This window comes from Oryctolagus cuniculus, chromosome 7, assembly GCF_051225735.1.
Source record: "Oryctolagus cuniculus isolate XC-2025 breed Fujian yellow rabbit chromosome 7, ASM5122573v1, whole genome shotgun sequence".
Classification (NCBI taxonomy): Eukaryota; Metazoa; Chordata; class Mammalia; order Lagomorpha; family Leporidae; genus Oryctolagus; species Oryctolagus cuniculus.
The window spans coordinates 4,727,006-4,742,615 of NC_142873.1; the positions used below are offsets into that span (position 1 = coordinate 4,727,006).

Sequence of the window (15,610 nt, forward strand, 5' to 3'; positions counted from 1 at the left end):
ATTTCGGTGCCCTAGGAACCTAGGGGCGCGGCGCGGCGCGGCGCGGCGGTCGGGGTCCCGCTGTTGGGCTTTTTGTTCCGCTTCCGTCCGTTTTGTGCACTCTGTGGAGCCACCCACGACCCTGCTCACGTCCCTTTCTTCAGTGTCTCTGACCCTGCGCCCCTGTCGGCCGCTTCCGCCTCCTGGTCCCGCTGAGAACTGCGAGACACCTTGGCATCATGGCCTCCTCCTTCCTCGCTGTCTTCCTGGGTCTTGCGAGTCTGCCCCTGGGGTGAGGATGCTGGTGGCGCGAGGAAGACAGCTGCTGGCATGTTTGGGGTTCTACGTGCGCACGTGTGGGAAGAGGGCGCAGTCGGGTTTTCTGGGGAGGAGACATCACGGGTTCGAGTCCCGGTCATGGCAGCTCGCCTGGGAGGGCCCCTCCCGTGTGCCACCCCCGCGCCGGTGGGCGCTGTCGGGGAGGATGCGGGTCAGCCTGGGACGCAGCGTGGAGACGCCCTTGGGCCTGTTGCGCAGGAGCCCTCCGGGACGCGTCCGTCAAGGTTCAAGTTCACGGGAACACAGGAGGTGCACCGGGGTGGGGGTGGGGGTGGGGTCTGGCAGAAAGAGACGTCGGGAGACCCTGCCAAGGCAGGCCCCTGTGCCTCACTCAGAGCCGTGACATGCCTGGCGTTCCCGCCCCACGCGGGGGTGCCGGCTCCACGCGCTGTGACCTTCCGCTTCCTGCCGGTAAAACCAGCTCCTGGGGCCGGCACTGTGGGGCAGTGAGTTCAGCCACCACCTGCAATGCCGTATCGGATACCCCAGGCTGCTCCTCTCCCATCCAGCTCCCTGCTGTGGCCTGGGAAAGCTGTGGAAGGTGGCCCAGGTCCTTGGGCCCCTGCGCCCGCGTGGGAGACCCGGGAAACTTCCCAGGTTTCTGGCCTTGGCCTGGCCCAGTCCTGACTACTGCAGCCATTTGCTAAATGAACCAGCAGAAGGAAGATGCCCCCTCACTTCCCTCCTCTTTCTGTAACTCTGCCTTTTTTTTTTTTTATCTTTTAAGATTGATTGATTTAGGGCCGGCGCCGCGGCTCACTAGGCTAATCCTCCGCCTAGCGGCGCCGGCACACCGGGTTCTAGTCCTGGTCGGGGCGCCGGATTCTGTCCCGGTTGCTCCTCTTCCAGTCCAGCTCTCTGCTATGGCCAGGGAGTGCAGTGGAGGATGGCCCAGGTGCTTGGGCCCTGCACCCCACGGGAGACCAGGAAAAGCACCTGGCTCCTGGCTCCTGCCATCGGATCAGCGCGGTGCGCCGGCCGCGGCGGCCATTGGAGGGTGAACCAACGGCAAAGGAAGACCTTTCTCTCTGTCTCTCTCTCTCTCACTGTCCACTCTGCCTGTCAAAAAAAAAAAAAAAAAAAAAAAAAAAAAAAAAAAGATTGATTGATTTAAAAGTCGGAGTTACAGAGAGGCAGAGAGAGGCCTTCCATCTGCTGGTTCACTCCCCAAATGGCCACCATGGCCAGAGCAGAGCTGCTTTCGGGCCTCTTACGTGGGTGCAGGGAACCAAGCACTTGGGCCATCTTCTTCTGCTTTCCCAGGCCACAGCAGAGAGCTGGAGCGGAAGTGGAGCAGACGGGACTAGAACCGGCGCCCATATGGGATGCTGGCACTGCAGGCAGAAGTTTTACCCGCTACACCACAGTTCTGGTCCCAACTCTGCCTTTCCAGTTAAGCCAGTTCAAGTCCTAGGTGGTCCACTTATTATCTGGCTCTCTGCTATGGCCTGGGAAAGCAGTGGAAGATGGCCCAAGTCCTTGGGCCCCTGCACCCACATGGGGACCTGGAGGAAGCTCCTGGCTCCTGGCTTCAGCCTGGCCCGGCCCTGGCTGTTGTGGCCATTTGGGGTGTGAACCAGGGGATGGAAGACCTCTGTCTCTGTCTTTCCCTCTCTCTCTCTCTGTAACTCTACCTTTCAAAAAAATACTTTTTTAAATAGCACTGTTAGTTTCTAGGTTATGGTATCACAAATGAATTTTTTTAAAAATGAAAAAAACCTAAGAGCAGAGTCCTGACTAAAGCAATAAGAAATTAAGACTTCAGTGACGCTTGCTGCGTTTGGGTTTAGTCCCAAGTCATTCCTTCGCCCTTTTGTCTCCCTGTCTCTGGCTCCTCAGCACCTACCCTCAGAGCAGTGGCTTTCCCTTTGATGTGTAACCTGCACCAGATCCAGGCTCACTTATTGCCTTAACTTCTGTATTTTCAGGGAGGCTTAATAAAATTATTCTCTTTTCTTAGTTTCTTTTTTTTCTTTTTTTTTTCTTTATTTTTTGAGAGGCAGAGTTAGACAGTGAGAGAAAGAGAGACAGAGAAAGGGCTTCCTTTTGCCGTTGGTTCACCCCCCCAAGTGGCCGCTACAGCCGGCTCATTGCCAGGATCCAGGTGCTTCTTCCTGGTCTCCCACGGGGTGCAGGGCCCAAGCACTTGGGCCATCCTCCACTGCACTCCCTGGCCACAGCAGAGGGCTGTCCTGGAAGAGGGGCAACCAGGACAGAATCCAGCGCCCCAACCGGGACTAGAACCCGGTGTGCCGGTGCTGCAGGCGGAGGATTAGCCTAGTGAGCCGCGGCGCCGGCTCTTTTCTTAGTTTCTACAGGGGAAATGACAGGACGAGTTCGTCTGCAGCCTCTAGCCACACAGAATGAATATGTGCTTGGCAAGTGCTTGTCCCAGGAGTCTAGGTTGTCCAGGCTGAATGACCCTGGACTTGCCCACCCTCCCTCGCTGACCCCGAGAGGTTCAGGGTGATGCTCCCTGGGACAGGCTGCCCCCTCCTGGAGTTACGTGCTGTGCCCCACATTGGACACAAGATGGCAGTATTGCTATGTCTGTGCTCCACACCCAGCTGTCTCCTCACCGTGTTCCCACCCCGGGCTTAATGCACACTGTCCACACACACACACACACACACGCATGGGATGATACGTCGCCTGTGGTCGGTGGTACCTATGTTTGACTTTGGAGCTCCTATTCTTTTTTTATTTATTTATTTATTTATTTTTTTATTTTTATTTTTTGGACAGGCAGAGTGGACAGTGAGAGAGAGAGAGACAGAGAGAAAGGTCTTCCTTTGCCGTTGGTTCACCCTCCAATGGCCGCCGCGGCCAGCGCGCTGCGGCCGGCGCACCGCGCTGATCCGGTGGCAGGAGCCAGGAGCCAGGTGCTTTTCCTGGTCTCCCATGGGGTGCAGGGCCCAAGCACCTGGGCCATCCTCCACTGCACTCCCTGACCACAGCAGAGGGCTGGCCTGGAAGAGGGGCAACCGGGACAGAATCCGGCGCCCCGACCGGGACTAGAACCCGGTGTGCCGGCGCCGCTAGGCGGAGGATTAGCCTAGTGAGCCGCGGCGCCGGCCCGGAGCTCCTATTCTTTATACAAGTCTCAGGCAGCGCTGGCTGTGGGACCCAGTGCAAAATGAACGCGGGGCTCCTTGTTCAAAAGGCAGGAGAGGGGCTGGCGCTGGGGCACAGTTCTAAGTGCAGCCGTGACTTTGACGCCAGCTTCCCACTTCAGAGTGCCAGTCTGAGTCCTGGCTGCTTCCCTTCCATCCAGCTCCCTGCCACTGCAGCTGGGAAGGCAACAGAAGATGCCCCAAGGTTGAGCCCCTGCCATGCATGTGGGGGACCCCGCTGGGGCGCCAGGCTCCTGGCTTCAGCCTGGCCCGGCTCCAGCTGCTGTGGCCGTTTGGGGGGAGCGAGAGTGGATGGGAGATCTCTCGCTGTGTCTGTCTCTCCCTCTCGAGTAAATACATTTTTTTTTCAAAACAGCAAGAACAAAGTGCTATTAAAGGCAGTGAAATAGGAAGCTTTTTCCTTTCTTCCTCAGGCTCTTGGCTTGTCATGGAGTTTTTCATTCGCGTTTAATGTCAGTCTAAGTAAAGAAACACAAAACCACTAAATTCAATTTTAAATCATTAGCATGAATTTTACCACTCGTTTTGATCCTGTGTGATGCCAGCTCACACAACTGTGGAAAACACTGTGATAGAGAATTAAGTCCTGCAGAATCAGTGAGGTGACACTGCTGATACCTCGCAGCTCACGCGTGCCCAGGCAGCCCATTCCGGGAAGACCGCACAGCGCTAACTCAGCGGCTTTTATTTCCTGTTCGTGCCCGTTCTGCCTACACCTCTACCTGTGACTTGCTGGAGAGTAAGGGAGGACGGAGTGAGGAAGCTCCGTTCCCCTCAGCAAGCCAGCGCCTACTTCCGCGCCGGGACCCGGTGCTGGTGGCTTCTCAGGGCTGCAGGGCCCCAGCTCACTCAGTCACGGGCACGACACGGTTGCCTTAGGCTTGATTTGGCTCTCACCAGCCTCCCTCACGTGGTGGATCCTGCGAATCCCAGGCCATCGAGGCATCCTTTGAAGGCAGCAGCGAGCAGCCGTTGCACGTACATCCCCGCTGTCCGTGCCTGGGCACCACCGTCCCATCGACTTCACTCCCAAGAGACAAGTGCAGAGAAAAAACTCATCATCGTCGCAACATAGTGATGGCAGAGCATTAAACCACGCATGGGGCTCTTCTGAACCGTAGGTCCTGTGGGATGTGAGGTGTCCTGGCACTCTGGTATCGGCCGTTTGCACACCCGTTTTCACAGTCCACGCCTACATCTGCAGTGGGCATTTTCATCCAGGGGCCAGAGCAGCTTAAGGCCACGCATGCCAACAACAGTGCCGGTGAGCATCCGTTGCTTCAGAAAACATTTACACAGAGACCCTGCTCTGCGCCAGGTACAGCTGCGGATCCTGGGCACGCAGCACTGCACACACGGAGCCCCTGTCCTCTCGGAGCTGAGACTCCGGGGGGATGAGGAAGAGCCACTTCTCAAAGCAATGCAGAGCAAAGCAGAGTGAAAGGTACAAAGGCTGAGAGGTGGGGTGTGCATTGTGTGTGTGTGTGTGTGTGTGTGTGTGTGTCAGAGCACCGGGGCTGTAGCTGGAGCCGAGCGAATAAGAAGCAGAGGGCAGATGAGGTCAGATCAGCGAGGGCTGAGGCCTTGTAGGGGCCTTGCTTTCCCATAAAAAACCTCATTCCGTTTGCCTCCTCTGCTCTACCATCTTTGTATCTGGATTCATAGGAACCAGGAACCTTGTTTTTTTTAAAAGCATCGAATGGAAGCATGTAATTTTAGTGCTTTCATCGTATTTTTATTTATTTTATTCTAAAGAGGAAATCTTCCATCTGCTGGTTCACTCTCCAAACACCTGTGATAGTGCCAGGCCGTCGCTGGCAGCCCAGAACTCTTCCAGGTCTCCCACGTGGGAGGCAGGGGCCCAAGTACTTGAGCCACCACCTACAGCTCCCCGTGTGCACATGAGCAGGAAGCTGGGACTGGAAGTAGTGCTGGACTTGAACAAGGCCCTGGGGTGCAGGTGTCCTGAGTGGCGTCCTGACCACCACGTGTGGCACCTGCCCATCTGACACTCGTCACTGGGCTCTTGCCCACGCGTAGCCCCACGTCTCGCTCCTGGCTCACCAGTTCTGAGCAGGCTGCTCGGGCGCCTTGGGTCGACATCAGGCAGTCCTCTCGTACCCTGGGGCTTCTCCGGCATCACACACCTGAGGAGCCAGAAGCCTGTTCAGCATTGGCACACACGGGGCTGCTGAGGGCAGGGGCGCTGGCGCCCATGGACTTCCTGAGCCAACAGGACTGGAAGCGGTGGAGAACACGTTCCATGTGGCTCCACAGAAGGCTTCGGGTACTGAGTAGCAGTCGTGTGCAGTAGAGGATAATAGTATTTTATTTTAAAGATTTATTTATTTATTTGAAAGAGTTACACACAGAGAGAAGGTGAGGCAGAGAAAGAGAGAGAGAGGTCTTCCATCCACTGGTTCACTCCCCAGTTGGCCACAATGGCTGGAGCTGTGCCAATCCGAAGGAAGAATCCAGGAACTTCTTCCGGATCTCCCACACAGGTGCAGGGGCCCAAGGACTTGGGCCATCTTCTACTGCTTTCCCAGACCATAGCAGAGAGCCGGATTGGAAATGGAGCAGCCGAGACTCAAACTGGCGCCCATATGGGATGCTGTCACGGCAGGCAGCGGCCTTACCCGCTACGCCATAGCACAAGCCCCAAGGCTAACAGTCTTAGTGGCATCCTGGTGCTGCTTTTTCATTTTCTTGTTCCAATGCCCTGATCCCTCCCCCTTTCTCGGGTCGCTTCCTAAGTGAAGCACTTGCACAGAAACCTCTGTCTTGGAGTTACTTCTGTGGGCGGCGGCAGGAACCGAGGCTAAGATACAGATATGCCGTCCGGCAGTTCATCCCGGCATTGCTGATGTGAGTCGTCTCTTCCTCTTTCTCCGTTCCTCTTCCTCTCCTCTCTACTTCCCAGTCTTGAATGTCATGTGTGTCTCTCACTTTCCCCCTCCACAAAAGCACCCACCCACTCTTTCCTTCTGCCAGAGTGAACCCTCTCGCATGCTACACCCACTCACTTCAGTAGCTTCCCATCATCTGCAAGATAAAGTCCAAACCTCAGGCCACGCCCACCTCCCCATCAACACCTCTGGCCGCACAGGGGCTTCCTCTCTGAAGTCTCCCCTTCAGAGGGTCTCTCTCCTGAAGCCTTTCTCTTGGCCAAGTTCCCCTCTGAGGTCCGTCTGGGTCATCAAAAGCTGACCTGAAGAGCAGGTACGCTCCATTTCCCATCACCCAAGGGGCTGAGCTGCAGAATTTGCCGCAGGTCAACACTACACCATGAGGTAAGACTTCAGGAAATCAGCCCCAGGTTAGGGGCCTACAAATGCTTTGTCATCAGGCCCAAACCACTGCTGGGGATTTGGTCAGGAGAAACACAGGTTTGCATTTGTAGAACTGAGATCCCGTGGGAAAATAGGGTTCCGAGTGGGATAAACGTTTGAGACGCCTTTTCATCTTCACAGTAATAATAAAGACAAATGTCTAAATATGGAGAATGCAGTCGCCGTTTTTCACATTTTGAATTAGTACGAGCGGACGTGGGGTTCAATTTCCAGTTACCATCCTGACTTCAAAAAAAATGTTGATTTCTCCTCAGCATTTTCAAGGGGATGCTTGCACATTTGTTGTGATTTGTTGCAGGTAAAATGCAGGCAGAGTTTTTCTTTTCCAATTCTCATTTTCCATCCACATTTTCAATGTCTTCTCAAGTTGGGGACTTAGAGTTGAGGACATCTGTCTAGGCGTGTCTGTGGGACGACTGGACATGGCCAGTGGGCAGCACCAGAGACAAGGACACACCAGCTGACATCCCGCCCAAGAGGTTTGCCAGGGGACTCCCTGGTTTACAGCTGCATTTTAAGACAAGCTTTATTTATTTATCTGAAAGGCAGAGTTATAGAGCGAGAGGGAGGGAGGGAGGGGAAAAGGAGGGAGAAAGAGAGCGAGAGAGAAAGAGCTTCCCTCTGCTTGTTCACTCCCCAAATGCCCACAGCAGCCTGGGCTGGGCCAGGCTGAGGCCAGGAGCCAGGAACTCCACCTGGGTCTCCCACATGGGTGCAGGGATCCAGTACCTATGCCGTCATCCGCTGCTTTCCAGGCACGTTTGCAGGAAGCTGGATTGGAAGCAGAGCAGCCTGGTCTCAAACCAGCAGTCTGAGATGAGGCGTGCGTGTCCCTGCTGCACCACGAGGCCTGCCTAGTGTCTGAGCTTTTTTTTTTTTTTTTTAATAATTCTGCCTAGAGCTATAAATCATTTAGGGTAGTCTTGTTTACCAAAGAGAAGTCCAGAATTCATTTGTATCCCCTCTATCCAGCTCCCAGGTTTATGGTCTCAGCCAGGAGCTTCGTGTCTGTGTACAGAAGCACAGACTACCAACTCCTCCTTCCATTCCTAGCCGTCTCCTTCCTCTTAGGCCAGTTCCCAAGTCCTAAAGACCTGGTTCACTTTTCCTCCCTGTGTCGGGTTTCTGCGGCTGCCATAACAAATCACACTCTCTGTGGCGTAAAACAACTCGCATGGATCGGGACGTCTGCAGTCCCACGTGGAGAAGGCAGCAGGGCTGTGCGCCCTCTAGGACTGTAGGGCAGAATCACGCCTCAGCCTTGCCTCTTCCGGCTCCTGGTGACTCCTGCTGTTTCCCGGCTCACGGCCACATCACCCGGGCTCTGCTCCGATCTCTCCCTGGCCTTCTTCCCTGGGTGTGACTGTGTTACCTTCGGCCTCCGCCGGAACACTTTCATTTAGAGTTCGGAGCCATCGGCGTGATTTCATCTCAAGCTCTACCTTAACGACATCTGCATTCTGAGGCTGTAGGTGGACACGAATTTCGACCCACTGCACTCACCTACTTTAACTCAGTCTAGGCTTAAATGCGAGCATCTCCACTTCTTTTTTTTTTAATATATATATTTAGTAGGTAGAGTTATAGACAATGAGAGAGACAGAGAGAAAGGTCTTCCTTCCATTGGTTCACCCCCCAGCTCCAACCTGGGAGCTGGATAGAGGGGATACAAATTACCTCTGGACTGCTCCTCTCTGTTAAATAAGACTACCCTAAACAATTTCTAGCTCTAGGCAGAATTATTAAAAAAAAAAAAAAAGCGCAGACATTAGGCAGGCCTCGTGGTGCAGCAGGGACACTCACATCTCATCTGCTATGGCCAGCGCTGCACCAATCTGAAGCCAGGAGCCAGGTGCTTCTTCCTGGTCTCCCATGCCGGTGCAGGGCCCAAGCACGTGGGCCATCCTCCACTGCCTTCCCAGGCCACAGCAGAGAGCTGGACTGGAAGAAGAACAACTGGGACTAGAACTGGCACCCATATGGAATGCCGGCGTCGCAGGTGAAGGATTAGCCAAGTGAGCCACGGCGCCGGCCCCCTCCACTTATTATAGCTTCTGATTTATCTCCTCTTTCTCTTCTGCACTGCCAGTTCCTCTCTTCGTAACTGACTCCTCCAAGACTGACTCATATTGTGTGTGTGCAAGACCCGGCCATTCTCCGCTCTGAGGGGATACACAGGTGGTAAGCACTCACTTAGTAGATTTCTCAAAGAAGGAAGCCACGGTCAGAGAAGGAGAGACCGACAGATTCCCGTCCAGCCCATTGCTGTGGTTTTGTAAGGCTCTGCTCAACTTAGTTGTATTTCCGAAGGAAATGTATGGCTTTCAACGTAGTATACAAGATCTAGCAGATTCTGCTGGGTAGTTGGTACTCATAAGTATGTGTTGCATCGAAATGATTCAGATGCCTCTCCTTGACCATGCGCTAACCAGACATTGAGTGGGAAGTGACAACTGACACACAACTCTCTCTTCATTGTTCGCGTACCCCCCTCTAATGCTGCCTCCAAGGATACGACCAACTGGCCTAGTATTTTATTTTACAAGACAGTGCTCCTGTACCCCTTCTGTGGCAAAGACCACACTCACCACGGTAACGGGGGTGACCTGGACCCTCATCTTCCAGAGAAGGAGGGCAACGAAGGCATCCACAAGAAGACAACGGGGGATGTGAGGGGCTCCCCCAAGCCCCTTTGAAGCCCAGTCATAGAGCATGTGTCTTGTCCCCGTGGTGAGAACCAGGTCCAGAGGGCAGCTATGAGGCTGGGCCTCTCTGTTCCTCCCACCAGGCATGCTGCCCACCTGCACAGAGCCAGCGCCCAGCAAGCCTCGTGTGGTGGCGGTGGCGGTGACGGCGACGGTGATGGTGAGGTTCAGAGAGCACATCCATCAACTGGTGACAGCCCAGCAGCGAGGTCACTGTGCCATCCTCTGGAATGTCCACGAGAGACCTGCCTGCCTCCTGCACGGACAGGGAGCGCCAGCAACCTGGCCTTTTTGGGTCCCAGGAGAGCCACAGCACTGTTTTCCTGCACCGACAATGCCTAAGACCTTGGTCTTCCTGCTTGTCGGCTGGCTCTGGTGCTTGCTTCTGCTTCTCGGAAATGTACATGCCTCCCTCCCCTCTCGCCGGAGGGAAGTCTGCACTTGGAGGTTTTGGATCCTATTCAGTGTCCCTGCAGGCTCTCTCCTCCAGAGGCTCGTGGCCCAGACTGAGACAGAATGTTTTGTGTGGTTTCAAGGACAAGGTCACACCCGTTCTCTTCTGCAATGTCCTCAGTATATTTTCATTTGGGAGAATAATTTGTTAGTCAATGGGAAAGCAGCCTTTTCTTTCTTTCACATCATTTCTCTTCATTTTCCACCCGGTTTTTCCTAAACTCCTAACTCATCTAATGAAAAAGGCAAATGTTAACAATTTAGCGTAAATGGATTGCTTTGGGAGTAACAGTTTAGTGTCCATGTTAGCCATGGGGACGAAAACATCAAAAGGCCTTGAATTCATGAGAATGGAAGGTAGGGAAGCTACCTGATGACGCCAGCACAGAGCAGCTGTCTCCTTTTCTGGGAGGTCCTTCAAAGCACCCTGCACCCCCAAAGCAGTGGGAATGTGTGCCCCATCTTCACGCCCCTGATTCCTGCCAGGGCCTGGGCAGGAGCGCGGTGAGACATGCTCCCCTTACATTCCATGTCTGTCAAAGTCACCCTCTCCACAGCTTTCTCCCAGGGCCTGTTCAAAACAAAAACAGATCCCTTCCTGTAAAATTTAATGTTTATATTTTATTTACTTCATCTACTTGGAAGATAGAGTGACAGAGACAGAGAGATCAGAGAGAGATTGAGAGAGATTTTGATTTTCTGTGACTGGTTCACTCCCCAAATGCCCACAACAGCCAGGGATGGGCCAGTATCTCCATCCAAGTCTCCCACATGGTCAGCAGGAACCCAGGCACTTGGGCCGTCACCCACAGCCTCTAGGGTGCATCAGCAGGAAGTTGTATTGGAAGTAGAGTAGATAGGACTGATTTGGGATACAGACAGCTTAACCCTCCTTACCACAATGCCCCCTCCCTCTACCAAAGGATCCTTGAGTTTCACTCCCACCCCACCCTACCTCCAGACCAGCTTATGTCAGGGTAAGAAGAATGTTCCTGTTCACACGGGGTCTTATGCTGAGTTTATCAGATGTCAGTCTAACCAGTTGAATTTGCATTTTGTCCCGATTTATTTTTGAAAAGGAAATTAGAATTATATTTCTAGATGCATTTTTTTCACCCTTTGCTCTGTGCTGTCAGAAGAGCTACTGTTATCTTCTCGTGCTATTCACTGATTGCTGTCTTTTCATAACACTTTCTTGGGTTCCTCATGGTGCCCTGCCTCCTATTGCCAGAGTGCAGTGGGATCCTGACTTGTGCCTACGAGCTGATAGGGAAAATAATGAATCCCGAGGTCCACAGAAGGCATTCAGTAAACCCCTTCTGATCAAGAAATAAGTTACAAGATTGCATTCTAGTGGCTGGACATCTGCTTTCAGGGTTCCACTTGGGGAACTCTTCCTTGGATGTAATTCAAAGAGAACTAGGTCGCTTGGCTTTTCTGTGCTATATGCAGAAGAAAGGAGGGAGCGGGATAGGAAACCACCTGGACTGCTGCCTCTGCTTAGGGTTCAAGCCGTAGGGTCCTGTCTTCCTGGTGTCCAATAGTGTCCTGTGCAGAGCTGAGGAATCAAGCCTGCACCCCTTCAAAGACATGAATACACACTCTCGACAATCCGTCCTCTCTCTCTCTCTCTCTCTCTCTCTCTCTCTCTCTCTCTCTCGTAGAACCACAGGGCAATGCTTTGTTGATACTGACCCCCTGTCTGTCTGTCTGATTCCCCAGGAGGGCAGGAATGACAACCATGATAATGCTGATTAGTTTCTTTTGTTCAGTTTAACACCCTCAGTTCATAGAACGTCCCTAGCACACGGCATGCACTCAATAAAGCATCTCTAGAAAGAATGGATCGATTCAGGTTATATTTGTTCTGATCTTACAGATTATGTGATTAGCAAGGGAAAAATCAGACCTCCTCATGCATTTGAATTCTGTGTTTGGCGTTTGACGTCTGACTATGACTCCCTTTCTGGTTTGATCCGGGACTCTGTACAAAACCGCAGCCTCTTGCTGTAAGTAACCACAGGGTCTGCGTCTGGAAGAGGAGGAGGCTTTGCAGTAATGAAGGGAAATGGTGACCCAGTAGGAAAAGCTGAGGTAATGAAGACGAGACGAGAGCCGCACACACGTGGCCACTTCTCTGCTCCATCCGCCCGTCTGTGCAGGATGCCCACAGTCACGACAGGAGCCTTCCACGGAATTCTCTTCCTCCTTTTTATCGCATCTAGCTATCCTTCACCCCTTTTGACTTGTAGGTTGGGTTCTGATTAATGTTGCTTACTATTGGGAAAGAATGAAATAAGAGCAACACTGCTTATTGTTAACAGTAGCATAATCATATGCCCCATAATGGCATGTTGGCCCATAATGGACTATATTATGTGCTAATGGCCCCATAAAATTATAATGGAAGTGAAGAATTCACATTATGTCATATTTTCACTGTACTTTTCTATGCTTTGCTATGTTCAGATTCATAAATACTTGCATTAGGTTACAGTTGCCCACAGTACTCAGTCCGGCACATAGTGTGTAGATTCATAACTCGGGTGTGAGGTGGGCTAGACCATCGGGCACTCCGTGATGATCAGCCCAGCAAGGAGGCAGCAATAGCGCAAGTCTCACAACATACCACGTTGTTAAGAGACGCGTGACTGCATCAGATTCACAAACCTTGGCAGTCTGTGTTTCTTCTGAGAAGACCCAGACTTCTCAGATCCAGACCCAAGCTTAATCTATTAAGCTTAATTATTAATTAATCTTGCAGGCCCAACAATCATGAGCCCCATTTTTCTAACACTGAGAAGTACGTGTACTTGGGACCATCTTCCACGGCTTTCGTAAGCGCACCAGTAGGTAGCTGGATCCGTGGTGGAACAGTTGAGACCCTATGTGCGATGCTAGCATGGCAGGAAGTGGCTTACCCCTCTGGACCCCAACACTGGCCTCACTCAAAGCCTTTATTATGTATCTACCATACACAAATGGTTGTGCAGGAATTGTGGGAAGTCCTTACACACATGTATGTGCAATAAAGTTGTTTTTACCTACAAAGCACTTGTACCCTCTTGTCCAGGGTACCCAGGACAGGCGAGGGCTGCTCCTCTGTCCACGCCTACTGTGCACCCCCAGCTCTATTACTCTGGATATTACTCTGTGATAGCCAGCCGTCTAGAGAACCATGAGTTCTGTGAACTCAGGCACTGTGTCACATTGGCTTATGCAGCACTCACAGGGTGCCTGGTGCTCGGTAGGACTGGACTGGGGAGGACAGCAGAGGCCGTCTTCTCACTGTGTCCCCCCCCCCCCCAGCTTTCATGTCAGAGCTCTAACTTTAGACTTCTTTTAGGATTCTTTCTTGGTCCCCTTCACCTATGACCTTCTCTCCAGGTAGTTTTTCTTTGTTTGTTTGTTTGTTTGTTTGTTTTAAAGGAAGAGTGAAAGAAAGAGAGAATCCATTCACTCATTCATTCCCAAATGCTTGCAAGAGCCAGGGCTGGGCCAGGCTGCAACCAGGAGCCAGAACTCAATTCAGGTGCCCCTGTGTGTGGCAGGGACCCAAGTGCGTGTGCCGTCATCTCTCTCCCAGAGTGCTCTGCAGCAGGAAGCTGGAATCGGGAATGGAGCCAGGATGCACGCCCGGGGCTGCGGTTCCTTGGGTGTTCCTGGCATTTCGGTTTCATGGGACTCACTGGGCCTTACCGTTGAGCCAAGAGAAAAAGGGTCCTATCTTCCCCAACATGGCGCTTCTTGGGAACCCAGGGGCTCAACCATCGGTGTCCTGTGTGTCAGGCTATCAGGTTCTCAGGCTCCGGCCTTTGTTTCCCCGGGGCCTGGTTTGTCTCTGCAAACAACGTCTCCTTTGAGTCACTCTCCTCCCACTGGGAAGAGGAATCCAGCACAAAGTGAAATTCGGGGGCTGGAGGGAGGTTTGGCCAAAGTTCATACAACTGTGTTTGCTTTACTGTTCTTCCCGCCAGGCTCCCAAGCACAGAGCCAGGGCCCGCCATTTCTCAGGGCAGCAGACCTGTCCTCTTCGGCCCTCAGCAGGCTCCCTGCGGCGTCTGGCGTCAGGCAGCGGCTCCGTCGGAGGCCGGTCTGAGCACCTGCGCGGTGTGTGTCTGCACAGTGTTTACGCCGAGCTCGGTCTCGTGCAGATGTTGGTGTGCACGCCATCAGTTACGAAGCGTCTTTGCACCAAGACTTTGCTCTCACGTGCCTCCCTCCCTGCTCAGGCTCACATACCCACCGGGCCCCCAGGGCCCTCTGCGAACATCCAGCCCTCTGTGGTTTTGCTTGGCCAGATCCTTCATCTGTAATTGGTTTGGATGTTCAGCTTTCAACGTCTCCCCAAACCACAGTGGCACGCCAAGGTTTAGGAGAGCCGTGGTGTCTGCGTTCCCCTCGCCTCAGGCCATTCTCTTGCCCGTGGAGCACTGTGATGGAAGGTGCACAGGCGTTTTTCTGTCTTGTCTGACAGCTCCTTGTGGAACATAAACTAACAGCCCCATGGTTCCCGTGGCGCCAACGCTCTGTGTCAGAGACCCGTTGTTGTAGGGGCTGTTGGATGAGCTGTGGTTGGTATGTGGACTTGGCTGGATCAGCAGGATTCTTGGGGGATTTTTAAATTTTATTTTATTTTATTTTATTTTCGTTAGCCATTTGTCACTGCCAAGGGTCTGGTTACAAGAACCGCACAAAAGTAATGACAGTCCTTGAAATTCTGGGTTCACTCTCCAGCTCGGCCAAACCAGCGGGGACTCACCTTAGAAGACGTACTTTTTGATGAGAAATATTTTCTTTTCTTTTCTTTTCTTTTCTTTTCTTTTCCTTTCTTTTCTTTTCTTTTCCTTTCTTTTCTTTTCTTTTCTTTTCTTTTCTTTTCTTTTTTGACAGCAGAGTTAGTGAGAGACAGAGAGAAAGGTCTTCCTTCCGTTGGTTCACCCCCCAAATGGCCACCACGGCCAGTGCGATGTGCCGATCCGAAGCCAGGAGCCAGGTACTTCCTCCTGGTCTCACATGCGGGTGCAGGGCCCAAGCACCTGGGCCATCCTCCACTGCCCTCCCTGGCCACAGCAGAGAGCTGGCCTGGAAGAGGGGCAACCGGGACAGAATCCGGTGCCCTGACCGGGACTAGAACCCGGTGTGCCGGTGCCCTAGGTGGAGGATTAGCCTATTGAGCCACGGCACCGGCCTGAGAAATATATTCTTAAAATGCCGCTCTCTACTCCCTAATTCCAAATCTCAGCTTCTGGGCCCTCCCTTAACTCACATTGTTTCTCAGGAGGCTTAGCACACTGCAGCCAGTAAATCTTCATTTCTCATCCCTGCTGACCGGGAAGGTTCTGGATAGAGACTCTGCTTCTCTGTCTGGCATGCAAGGACCTCCAGACTCCAACTCCGATTCACCTCTCCAATGTATGGCTCACTTATTTGAACTCCTGCTTTGATCAAAATGACACTCTCCGTTTTGGGGTAATTTCCTGATAGTCTTACCTTTCCAATGGTTCCTTTTCAATCTCCCTTTAGACTCTTTTTCCAGGAATATAAGCTTCCCTGGAGTTTTATTGATTTTTTTTGCCCCTTTCACTTTTTAGTGTTCTCATTCACTCTGATGGCTTCAACTCTCCATCCTATGTCCATTCTCTTT

At 52.6% G+C, this 15,610-nt stretch overlaps 1 long non-coding RNA gene across 3 annotated transcripts; it reads left to right on the forward strand.

Moving 5' to 3' along the window:
- The first annotated feature begins 5 nt into the window (after positions 1-5).
- LOC108177625 (uncharacterized) lies at positions 6-11,801 on the forward strand. 3 transcript variants are annotated; one of them, XR_011390243.2, is made up of 3 exons: positions 136-271; positions 8,895-8,986; positions 9,594-11,801. It is a non-coding gene; the product is annotated as an uncharacterized LOC108177625 (long non-coding RNA). The 3 variants fall into 3 exon arrangements; XR_016210321.1 differs by lacking the exon at positions 136-271 and adding an exon at positions 6,609-6,745; XR_011390242.2 differs by lacking the exons at positions 8,895-8,986; positions 9,594-11,801 and adding an exon at positions 3,866-6,946 and having other exon boundaries at positions 6-271.
- Positions 11,802-15,610: the final 3,809 nt, after the last annotated feature.